Source organism: Podarcis pityusensis, assembly GCF_964106645.2.
Source record: "Podarcis pityusensis genome assembly, chromosome: 1".
In the NCBI taxonomy this organism is placed as follows: Eukaryota; Metazoa; Chordata; class Lepidosauria; order Squamata; family Lacertidae; genus Podarcis; species Podarcis pityusensis.
Genome location: NC_138028.1, coordinates 131,776,414 through 131,789,329, shown reverse-complemented (window position 1 = coordinate 131,789,329; position 12,916 = coordinate 131,776,414). Strand labels below are relative to the sequence as shown.

The 12,916-nt window shown below is 40.9% G+C and overlaps 1 long non-coding RNA gene across 1 annotated transcript; it reads left to right on the top strand.

The window, feature by feature from the left end:
- The first annotated feature begins 7,376 nt into the window (after positions 1-7,376).
- On the top strand, positions 7,377-12,328 carry LOC308484883. The gene is made up of 2 exons (XR_013990148.1): positions 7,377-7,466; positions 7,842-12,328. It is a non-coding gene; the product is annotated as an uncharacterized lncRNA (long non-coding RNA).
- The last annotated feature ends 588 nt before the right edge of the window (positions 12,329-12,916 follow it).

Sequence of the window (12,916 nt, the reverse complement as noted above, 5' to 3'; positions counted from 1 at the left end):
GTATTGTGAAATGATTTCCCCCCTCCAAAAAACCCCCTGGCTTTTGTGCTAAATAGGAAAGGGGGGGGGAAGCCCCGTTCAGTTCCCTCGTTTTGTTTCCAATCAAATTGAACAAGTGATTAGCTCCAACAGGAAAGTAAATTGGTTTGGCAAACTACAAAACTCCTCTTTATAAATATCATTTGGTGCTATATTATTCCAGTACCTGAAAATACGGCAGAATGATTGGGATCTGAAGACTGATGTCTTTTGGGCGTGTGCAAGGGCTTTTCAGCCTCCCCATGCCTGTTGCAGCCTCTTAAAGTTTGGGGGACCTTCCAAGACCACATTCCATGCAGTTTGAGGGGTTGCTGCCAGAAGGCTAAATGCACAGGCTGGGAGTGCAAAACAGACCAGCTGCAAAATTTGCAGCAAACCTTTCTGCTCCTTCTCAGTGATGTTCACAGCCTGTCTTTAAAAAGAAGCCAGCGTGGTTCTTGCTCACATTCAGGGCAAAGTCCTGCATGCATAACTTAACACAAAGACGCCAGCCTTCTGCATGTGACATAGTGGGAAAATGCACAAGGCTACGGCAGGTACACATCTAGGCGGAAGAGAGACTATAATCAAGTCAGCTTTGGAAGCGCAGGTCCCTGTTTTGATCTCACAGCAGGATTTTACAGTTTCCATATTTCCCTTAAGGAAACACCATTGTTCGTATCAAAAGTGTCCTGCAACAGATCCTATCTCTCCATTGCATTTTCCTAATGCTGCTTACGTTACTAACCCTTCCCTTTCAAAACATCGCCCTTGTGTTCTCTTGTAGCTAAATTATGGGCCAGAAATATACTGCATTTATAATTTCTTTAAATTCTGCATTGTTAAGAGGCTGGAATTTTCAGGGTTCCTAGCAAAATTCGGTTTATGACTCTTCGCTTTTAATTCACATCTCTTCTTCTTGTGAATTCGTTTTCTTTTAAGGAGTTTTGATCGCACCTAGTGTCATGACATGGTTTTCATTAACAGAGAACATGATGTTTCCATATGTGGTTAAGCAAGATGATGTGCGAGGATAAAATCCTCTAAAAGTAATTTCCCCGTAAAGTAGGAATGTCCCTGGGGGACGTCATTTCAGAAAGTTTAATGAAATCGCTTGAAAAGAATGCCTGCTTAAGGTGTGGTTCTTGTATGAAACCCCCCCCCCCAAAATCTTTATTCCAGGATGCTTAACTGTTTGTTGGTTCTCAATAAACCCTGCCTTATGAACAAAGACAAATAGTAACGTTTAACACACCTACTGTTTGTGTAAGCTAGTATTTTATGCATTAAGAAAAAGAAAGAGGTAGAATCGGTGGTTCTCTCCTCTTGATATCCAGGTTTGAAAGTAAGAACTTATTGACTTGCTTTATTTTATGTCTGTTGTGAGCAATCTGCTGCGTGAACCCTGTTGTTTTGGTTGTGTACATTGTAGATTTCCAGTTTAGAACTAAGAACAAATGGTAATGCGAAAGAAAGCTTTGCGTTGCCACTGGAGGGCAGCATAAGGAAAGTCTATAACACACAGTCTATAATTATGAAATATCTTTCCTAGAATGTGAGAACTAGAGTGAGAAAACTCAGGGCTGAAAAAAAGAGAAAAATAACAATTCAGTGCAACTCCTCCTTTCTAACCCCTTACAACACACATGCATGTATGTGTTCATGCGCGCGCACACACACAGATAAACACACACACTCTTAAATTGTATGAGCTGGATTAATACATTGAACTTGGTCTGCTGGTGTGTCTTCACCGTCTTGTTGGTTGGTGGGCCCCCAATTTTTTTAATCCCACAGTCATTGTCCCCAAATCTATGTTGTCAAAAAAAAGACAGTGCAGCTCACTCCTGGATTTTAGCATCTTAAAACAAACTAGGAAATGGACCCAACCTGAAAAAGATGGTCAGTTGTGTTATGCTAAGGAGTATCTCGTTTCTGTTGAGAGAAGAGGGTTGAACCAGTTTCTCTGAATGGTGATTATCACTGTCCAGTTTTGGGCATGTCTCAGGGATTCCTTGTGGAAATAAAGGCAGTTAAAATAAAAGTAGTTGCGAAGAAGAAATTTTTGCAGGAGAGCGTCATCGAAGCATGAACACCAGAAAGTGAATTGGTTTCTGGGTCTCATGGCCTGGTGGCTGTTCTCTTGTGGAAGCTGTGCTCAAGTCCACCGTACAAAATATTCCCCCACCCCATCCCATAATGCTTAGCTTTAAGCTTTTATTTAAGAACACCCCTTTCCCCTTCCTCCCTGCCTGCACCACGTGTGTTCAGAATACTTATTGTAGATTTTTAAGAGAAAAGGTATATTAATTTATGCTATTAACATCACCTCATAAATTATAAGTTTTATACTAAAAAGCTATTGAGTGTAATGAATTATGTTGCATATGTGTTTTAATAGCTATGAAATTATACACATTTTTTTTAAAAAAGAAGAACAATTTGCCCTTACCCTCAACGAAGCACCTTTTTACACTGGAACTTTGCCGTGTCAAGGTGTACAGCTATTCTTTGCTACCTTGCAGATATAAATATATAAATAAAATCTAAAACATATAAGGGGGGAAATGGTATCTTGCATTGACAAAACATAAAACCCTTCTTGACCCATATATTCTTCCTCTGAGGACGTTTGTTATTCTGCAATAATTTATCTGTGGTTTGTACCTATGATGGTTAGGTGCTTTTAGTTACAGGGTAAGTAGATCAAATTTGAAATCCAATTACTGCAGCTGGGAATTGCGAACCAAGTTTGTAAGACTCCCTTCCCCTTGACCTTCAAATAGATTCATTTCCAGTTAGCTCTGCAAGTTGGAAGTTCAAAGGTTGAAATGTTAAAATCTAGGGATCCACAGTGTCTTATTCAGGAAATCCCCCCCCTCCGTTCCTCTCAAAGGAATTCCCACTGTGACTTATAAATAGAACTTAGGTATTTTTTGTGCACGTATGTTTACTGTATACACACAAAATATGCATTGGGGGAACTGTATGTGTGATACATGAATGTGTATATTGTATGTAGGTTACGGGGCTTTTTTGTTTTCGTTTTGCTTTGTAAAGAGAAAAGTAGTTGAGGGGTGATAGAATATATCGTGGAAATGTGATCACTTAGTTGGGGGCTCTTCTCGTGCTCACCGTTGTTCAAATAACCAAACTACATACAGTTTTCTGTTCCAAGGCTAACTCTGATATCATGTTGCTCGTTTGCTTGGTTTGTTTTCTAATCTCTGACTCCCAACTGCATTGAGCCCCGTTTAAATGACAGAAAATGCCATTTTTCCAAGACAGCCTTTTACAGATATAGATTAAATAAAGCGTGCGCTGATGAAGGAGAATTTAAAATGGATATATATCTAGTGGGAATGTCAGCCATGGGAACCTGCTGTACTACTTCAGGGTAGTTCTAGAGTTTTCTTCCTCCCGTTTTTAAACACTGTCCTTGTTATCAGATTATTTTGAACCCTCATGGTAGATGGGTTTTTGTCTCCATATTAGATGTTCACATCAAAGCTCTATATAGTGTATTTCAGAAGGAGATAAAGTGTCTGAAAAATGTTTGGTTGGGGCTTTTATACAGGACTGATGCTACTTTCAATCCCAAAGAAACCCACTTAGTTACTGATAATTTGAGGGGACTGGAATTCTTACTTGGGCCAATGTGTGTGTAACTCTGGCTCCTTGCTAACCATGGTTTGCAGAAGACTGTGCACATTTCTTTCCCCCGACACATCCCATCGTGGAGAAAAGTTGCATGCCTCACCTCCATTCATAGCATTTAAGCAGTTTGTCAGCACCAGTACTGATCACTGTTAAGGCACATCCAGGATTTGCCTTGAGCCAGGTTCTCAAACTCACTAGGCACCCTTTCTAGTTTAAAGGAAACTGCAGATAGCCTTAACCACAAAAAAGCATGTGGTTTGCCCGTATCACTAAACACAAACATGTGGTTTGCGTGTCACACTAAACTGTAATTTAACATTTTGTGCATGATCTAGCTCTCTTCTCCTCCAGCACAGGCACAAGAACAAGGCTGGAAGCACCTGATTCAATTTTCAACTAACTGCAGTTTGTAAATCATCTGATTGGGATGATCATATCTTGACTTAATAAGCCAAGAAATGAACAGGCCTCTTGCCCATGTACACAGATGTTTCGTTCCACAGATTAAGCAACCATACCAGGAAGGTTCTAATTAACCTCAGTTTACTGTTTGGTCCACACGGAGAAACTATTGTTAGCAGCTTCAGAACAAATGAGGAGTTAAACCATGGTCTGGAGATGGTTTAGGATCCTGGCTTGTTCTGAAGCTAATAACTGTAGTTGTCCAGTTTGAATGAAGCAGGAAACTATGCTTAATTAGAGTCTTCTTGAAGAAAAAATTAATGGGGCTATGGATGCAGACAAAAACATTCATATCTTGGCTTATCGAGATACAGACATCTGAACTGGGTCAATGACAAACCCCCAATAAATTGGAAGGGAAGAGCTATATGCCTGGGCAAAATACTTACTTATATCTTGACTTACTGGCCAATGTTCAAATCTGGAATGATAGTAAGTATCATCTATTTAATCAAACCAGAATTATGAACCATCAAATCACAGAACTGTAGAATTGGAAGGGCCCCATCTGCCCCAAGGGTCATCTAGTCCAACCCCCTGCAATGCCGGAATCTCAGCTAAAGCATCCATGACAGATAGCCATCCAACCTCTGCTTGAAAACCTCCAAGGAAGGAGAGTCCATCATCTTCCAAGGGAATCCATTACTTTGTCAAAGAGCTCCTACTGCCAGAAAGTTATTCCTGATGTTTAGTTGCAATCTCCTTTCTTGTAACTTGAAGCCATTGTTCTGGGCCCTACCCTCTGACGCAGCGGAAAACAAGCTTGCTCCATTCTCCATGTGGCAGCCCTTTATATATCTGAAGATGGCTTAGTACCCAATTCTCTTCGTTCCTTATAAGGCTTGGTTTCAAACCCTTGATCATCTTGGTCACCCTCCTCTGCACACATTCCAGCTTGTCAGCATCCTTCTTAAATTGTGGTGCCCAGAATTGGACACAGTATTCCAAGTGAGGCGGCAGAAATGAGCAGAACTATTACTTCCCATGATCTGGACACCACTGTCGAGGCAGCCTACAATAGTATTAGGGGTTGTTTTTTTGCTGCTGCACCACACTGTTGACTCATGTTTTGTTTTTTTTAAATAATATTTATTCCAGATTTAAAGTTCCAAAAAAGAAAAAGAAAAACCATACAAAATACAAAGAAAACTTTAGCCATAACAAAGCAAGAAATAAACAAGTAAAAAAGAACAATAAGATATATTTATTTTTTATTTTATTGCATTAGCCGTGTGGCCATAGCATGATATACATTGAAATAACAACATAAAATGGGGGTGGGGAGGTAAAGGTAGATATCGTCCTGGGCAAATACTTTAAAAAAAAAAAAAAAACTGCTGAGGCTGGAGGAGGACCGTTAAAGGGTCCTTCAGCTCCTCAGATTTGTCCTAACTCCATTGTCCTTGTACAATAAGGCTACTTGGAACTTCGTTCGATTGTGCGGCGTATCGACTGCAGCTGTGGTGTTAAGGAAGAGGTTAGTGCCGCTTTCCTCTTCATCACACTAAGCAGGAAGTTGGCTGTCATCTCGGTAATCCAACAATCAGAATCCTGCAAAAAAAAGGGACACTATCCAAGGCTGGATTGGGAGAGTATATCAGCCCGGCGGCCCTACCTCCAATTAAAAAGAAACTACAGCAACTTGACTTCTCTAACACAGCTTCCTATGCAAGAGGGCCGTGTTCAAGCCTAGCCCTAGCTATTCCACCCCCTGAAGGGATCCCTCTATATTGCTTCACAATTTCTTCGGAGGCTAAGCGAAGGGCCTTTACCTGTGCCCGTCTCAACTGTTTTCCCACAGCAGTTCTGTCGGGTCGTTATTCAAGAGTTCCCATCGCAAATAGAACATGCACCTGTAATGACACGGCCCTGGAGACTATGGAACATGTAATGCTCTTCTGTCCTAACTGGACAGATGAAAGATCTCGGTTTTTAACCCCTCTCGTGAACAAGAACAATAAGATAGAATAAAAAAGAGAACTTAACAAAAAATATAAAAATACATTGAGTTAAAATAAAACAAAAACAGATTAAACCTTTACATAGCCTTTTCCCTTTACTTATTTCCATGACCTCCTCTCACCTCCCAGTTTTGTATTCTAGTTCAGATCGTGTTTCCAGCAAATCCTTCTAACCTTATTTTCATTTACGTATTTTAAAATTAAAATAATGTGATTAGACCTCCTCTAATTCATCAATTTCATCAACTCATTTTTGCTTAGTCCATTATATCATATCTACCAGAACGACCTAATATTCTTTTTCCAACCTCTTTCTAACATTCTTTTATATTGCAGTACTTTTGAAGATATATTTTGAATTTTTTCCAATCTTCTTCCATCGACCCTTCTCCCTGGTCTCGAATTCTGCCGGTCATCTCAGCCAGTTCCATGTAGTCCATCACTTTCATCTGCCACACACTGTTGACTCATGTTAAGCTTGTGGTCCACTAAGGTCCCCTAGATCCTTTTCCTAAATAAGCCAGGTGTCCCCCATCTTATACGTGTGAGCTGCTTCTTCCTGCTTAAGTGTAGAACCTTACATTTGTCCCTATTGAAATCCCGATTCTGCCTTCAGCACATTGGCTATCCCTCCCAGTTTGATGCCATCTGCAAATTGGTTGTACATCCCCTCAATTCCTCCATCCAAGTTGTTTATAAAGATGTTGCAGAGCAGTGTGCCCAGGACAGAACTGTGCGGCACTGCATTTGTCACTTTTCCCCAGGATGACGAGAAACGATTATTGAGCACACTTTGGGTTCAGTCAGTCAACCAGCTACAAATCCACCTGAGTTACTTTGTCCAGTCTACATTTTACCAATGGCTCCACAAGAATATGGTCAAAAGTCTTACTGCAGTCAAGATAAACTACATCCATAGCATTCCCCTGATCTACCAAACATGCAACTCTGTAAAAAAGAAATGAGATTCTTCTGGCATGACTTATTTTTGAGAAACCCATGCTGGGCCTTACTAATAACAGAATACTTTTCTAAGTGCTCAAAGACTGTTCAATTATCTGTTCTACAACCTTTCCTGGTATCGATGGCCAGCTCACTGGTTGGTAGTCTTCTCCCCACCCCACCCCCCTTTTGCCTGCTTCCATTTTGCAGGGACCTCACCTGTTCTTTTCCTATCTTGGGCTGCAGCTCCCTCCTTACATTATTCTGTTGTCACCAGGTTGGGCATCACTTTCCTTTTGGGTCAAGAGTAGATGTTGAGTAGATGTCCTTTTGGGCAAAGTAGATGTTGAGCAGTTCCACCTTCTCTCTGTCACCCAATAGCATTTCTCCACCTTCTCCACGCAGAGGACCTACCACTTGCTTGTTCTTCTTCTTACTTTCAACATAGCCAAATAAATGTTATTTTTGTTATTTTTAACCTCTCTTGCAAGCCTGAGCTCATTCTGAGCCTGCGTGACATTCATCCTGTAACTGTTGGCTGCTCCTTATTTGTGATTTCCCCTTTCTTCCGCTTCTTATATATGCCCTTCTTAAATCTCCTCTCATCTCTAAGCTCCTTATGCAGCCACACTGGTTTCTTTAGCTGCCTCCCACTTTTCCTTCTTGTTGGAATTGTCTGCCTTTGTGCCTTCAACATTTCACCTGTAAGAGACTCCCATCCATATTGGACTCCCTTCTCTTTGAGTATTTCTGACCACAGGACTTCACCTTGTAGTTCCTTAAACTTTATGAAATCAGCTTTCTTAAAACTCCAGAGTGCATGTCCGACTACTTCAGACACGGTCTGAAACCGACTTATTGCATTAACTATATGCTAACCGTGGTTTGTCCAGGTTCAGAAATGATGACAAATCACAGTTTGTTGAAAGTGGAATCAAATACCTCTGATCATTTACTCTTGGCTGTGCCAAAAGGGGGAAAGGAAGCAGCCACGCCTGGGGATCGTGCATGTAAGAATGAATTATGGTCTAGTGTTTTGTGGAAACGGAGCTTCTTTATGTGCTGACAGACAGCTTAAGTGCTGTAGAAGGATGTAGAAGGTCACTCTAGAGAGTAGGGAGATTGTGGGGAGGAAAAGTGCATCCCAAGGCCCATTTTTGACATTGTTAGTTTCACTTTGCAGGCAGCCAATACAGTGGTACCTCTAGTTACAGACTCAATCCATTCCGGGGTGCCGTTCGCACCCTGAAAAGTCCATAATTAGAGCGCCGCTTCTACGCACGTGTGCGATAGAGCACTTCTGCGCATGTGCAAAGCATGCAGAACGCTTCTGTGCACACGTGCCCAGCGAAACCCGAAAGTATACACTTCTGGGTTTGCCGCGTTCGCAAGCCGAAAAGACGCAACATGAACCTAACGCAACACGAGGTGTGACTGTACTGCATCTGCACGGTCCTTAAAAATTGTGCGCAAGAGACCCGAACCATTTTTGCTCAGTCCCTTTCTCATTTGGATACACAAAACTGTAACACCCAAGCTGAAAACAGCTATGCCTTTTATGCTGCAAGTTTCTGGTGCTGTGAAAATCATGTCATTAAAATATCTCCATTCACCCAAATTACTCTTCATACACACATGTATATTACAGGGTTTCTGAGGACAGATTTCATTGCAAAACAGGAGATATATATTTCTTAAGCCTGATTACCCCCCCTTCCAATACCCCACCCCCCAATTATTTTTATGAACATCATATTCCTTGTACATATGCATGCAGCGAGAAGAGGAAACGTGGGGTTGTTTATGGTCTTTGCTTCCTGTGAGTTGGAGAACACGGGAAGTACCAGAGTAAATTTATTTATGGGGAAGTGTAGACTCCTTTTGTGTATACGTGTACAGAGAGTTGTATATCAGATGTGGCAGCACTTCGCTGAATGTGGAATTGCCCTTTCCATGTAGAAAAGATAATATGAATGTGAGACTTCTAGTTCTATAGATGTGTGCAGGTTTGTGTCCACATGCTAGATATACATGCGGCACACATATACAAGATATGTTACAATGAGTATGTGTCTGGGATAAAGCTCTACATGTAGAAAGCCGAAATTGTAGTTCCATTTGAGGGGTTTGGGATGACTTAAAACTCCTTGATGGCCACTCCTTTTGTTAGCATGGACTTCTCTTTTTGTATTTGCTTTCGTTTCTAATATGAAAGCCCTCTAAGCTATTTTCCAGATTCCCCCCTCCTTTTCCATAGCTCTGGCCCTTCCCTCACTGCCCCCTCTTTCATCTGGCCCTGGCCCTGCCCTGACAAACCAGACAGGAGCTTCCACTCAGTATAGTCCAAGTTACCGTATTTTTCTCTCTCTAAGACGCACCAGACCACAAGACGCACCTAGTTTTTGGAGGAGGAAAACAAGGAAAAAAATATTCTGAATCTCAGAAGCCAGAACAGCAAGAGGGATCGCTGTGCAGTGAAAGCAGCAATCCGTCTTGCTGTTCTGGCTTCTGGGATAGCTGCATAGCCTGCATTCGCTCCATAAGATGCACACACATTTCCCCTTACTTTTTAGGAGGGAAAAAGTGAGTCTTATTGAGCAAAAAATATGGTAAGTCCAGTCTTGCTACTCCTTTCTTAAAGCAGCTAATTTTAAAGCCAGTCACTTTAACCAATCAACTTTTTTTTAATTTTCAAAGCATATGTCTTGTTGGTTTATTATGCCAAAGCATAAATAAACCCATATATCTATCTATCTATCTATCTATCTATCTATCTATCTATCTATCTATATTTTCAGATGTTTTTGTTTCTATATTCCCTTTTGTTTTCTTCAGGGCGTGCAAGAGGGCAGCCTTTTTCCTCTTAAAATTCCCAGTTCTTACAGTTACCTACTAAATACATTGCTTGGGATGTTGGAAGTTGACCTGAAATTCCACCTTGAATGGAGGCAATATAAAGTCCGGGTCGTTGATGTTTAATATGGTTCAGTTTAGTGTTACACAGCTGCTTGTCTGCAAATATGTTCTTCATATTAGACCCTCTTGTGTTCGTTTTAAACTAAAGACCTGTTCGCATGGCCAAAAGGACAAAGCAGGTCAGGGATGGTTCAGAATACATCATTACAGCGGGTCTCATCCTAGTGGTCCCTGGCTTATCCATCTTTATTTTTCAGCACATGACAAAGGATGCATGCAGAAAGGAGAGCTCAGTTGTGTTGGCTGTCCAATGGACCACTTCCCTATGCAGCCAGATGTAATTCACCTTAAGCTTTAAATGTTGAGCCAAACGGTCATGGAAAAATCACCTCTAAATTGGATTTCTGTAGTTCTCAATAGACGATCCAGCCCGTTCCATAGCACATAAATCTCACTAAAATTCATAACCATTTCTGAAGTACAATTACCCCTTTACATTTTCTGGGCTTCAATGCTCAGGGCTTCCCATATAATCTGTATCCCCCCCCCCCCCAGCACTAAAAGTAACTTCTGGCCCCTGACATCCCCTTGTGTCCATGCGCAACAAAAGAGTCAATATTGTAGGGCTAAATGTTTCTGTATTTGTATATGTATATATAAAAAACACACTATTTCAGGGCATAAATATATATGTATGCAATTCCCTTCCCCCCCAATCTCATTCTAAATTCATGAATACATGAGATTATAGCTATGTTTTATGTGGATTTTGGTCCAATTCTGACATTTAGCAAAATGCTGTCCCTTCTGGAGTAGCCAAGCTGCAGTTGCAGTTATATGTCATAAATGAAAGAAGAAAATATTTATGATTATCAAAAGCCATTTGAAATTGTCTCTTAACAAGGAATTTGATTTGTTAAATGCTGCCTGGTGTCAAAAGGGAAGGTGCCTGTTTCTTAGTGTGGGATCCCGTTGATTGTAATAAATTGCCTTTCATTTGAACCCTATTTTTAAAATTGTAAAGATTTCCATTTTGCTGTGAAGAGGTTTCCCTCCAAATTTTCCTACAACCGGCATGCTTCCATCAATGTATACCTTGCGCATTTATTAGCATTGGTTTCACTGAGGAGATGGTATATTTTGATGCCTCTACAGGAAAACAATATTGCCTCATTGTTCTACCGCAATTAACATCCCTTTCAAGGGTGCGACTTTTTTATTTTTTACAAAGAAATGTCTGGAAATGAGTCATACTTTTTATTCAGTCGGAAAGTTCTTCGGCGAGAACCGTTTCTAAGAATTTCTGGGCCCGTTTTCTACACCATCTTATGTAGCTCTCTTTCCCTATGTCCAAACAGAACGAATGAGTGTGTTCAGGGGTGGGGATTTAATAACATATGCTTAAAGCACGGCCGGTTTGAGCCGTTCAAAGCCAAAATACCTTCGCAATCCAGGTGAAGCTGGAATGGAGGAAGTCATCAAATAATTGGGCTGGCCAGAAAACTAAGGGAAGGGGTTCTCTCGTCTATTCTTAAGGTTGTCCTTGAAAAAGTGGGCATTTGTGTCATTCCAAAGCTAATGTCCTTAACAGCTTGATATCAGAAGAAGCCTCCTAACACACCAGCTTTGTGGCAGCCACTTGTAATACGGAAGACGTTGCAGTGGGAAAAGCAAGGTGAGGTAGCCCCGCCTTGTGGGTGGTCCAGCTTGCTAACGCTAACATGTCCTCCAGAGTTACTCCTGCACGGTAGCAAGGATTAGCAGCCTACGCCGATCGGTTCCCATCCCAGCCACATGCTGATTTGTGTTTTTCTTAGCAACGAAAACCTTTAAGCAACCGTTTAAAGAGAACCTACTCAGTTGAGGTGGCACGCATACACACACACACAAAAAAACCGCAGATACGATGCCTAATCTAAATACGAGTGGATGGGGACAACAATCGAGAACAACACCTGTATCCCTGGAAAAATTCTGGCATGGCTAGAAATCCGCATTTTAACATAAGTTCCAAGGCAGCATTCCAGAGGTGGGTCACGAGGCTGCCCTTTGCGCTTTTTAAATTGGAAAAGCCACATGTTCCTCTTACTTCTCAATGAATGTACTGTATTACCATTAAAAAGAGAAAAGAAAAAAAGAATCAATGAAATTATAAGATTGGTCTTTGGTTATCTGGTCCTTGTTTTAATTGGTTTAAGGGTTTTTGTATACAGAAGTTTACATTTTTATGTATATTCTTGTGTAAAAACGGATGTAATATGTGTATAAAACACTGGTATGTATTATCTGTATATAGTGTGAGAAAATGATTTTTCTTTCTTTCTTTCTTTCTTTCTTTCGGATGTATTAATAAATCTTGCTGTGAAGTAGCCTTGGTTTATTTTATTAGAGTGAAAGCCTCACCTAAAGGATTTATAAGCTGCTACTTTGAAGGCCAGTCGTATTGCTCTGGATGGCAGTGCTCAGAATATGCATATTGTACAAGGCATGCATTGGTAAGTGATTATATCAAAGAATCCTATGGATGTGGCCTCGAACTCCCTTGTGGGAGTCCTCACAGAATCCTGAGGATTTGGGGTTTCATTATTTTCTTTTGTTTTTCTCCAAATTTCTAGCCCTCAGGAGAAGAACCTGGAAAATGTATGGGCAAATTTTATGTTCTTGCACAAAGGGCTCACCTCAGGAGCATGTAATACAATGCAGATTAGCTATAGTGGTTCAAAGCAAGAGGCATTTTTACTCCATGAGGGATTATAAAAGGCTGAAATGAACATTCTTTTTAAAACCCAGGTGAATAAAAGCACTTGAAACATTTATACACATTATGCAGACTTGTCTGTTTTGCTCAGCTCCTTCCCGTTGCAGAACTTCAGCAGCCCCACATTTCTGGTATGATACTGAGCTGAAGTTTCAAAATGATCTTGAATTTCCAGTGGTTGCCCAGTTGCCATCCTCAC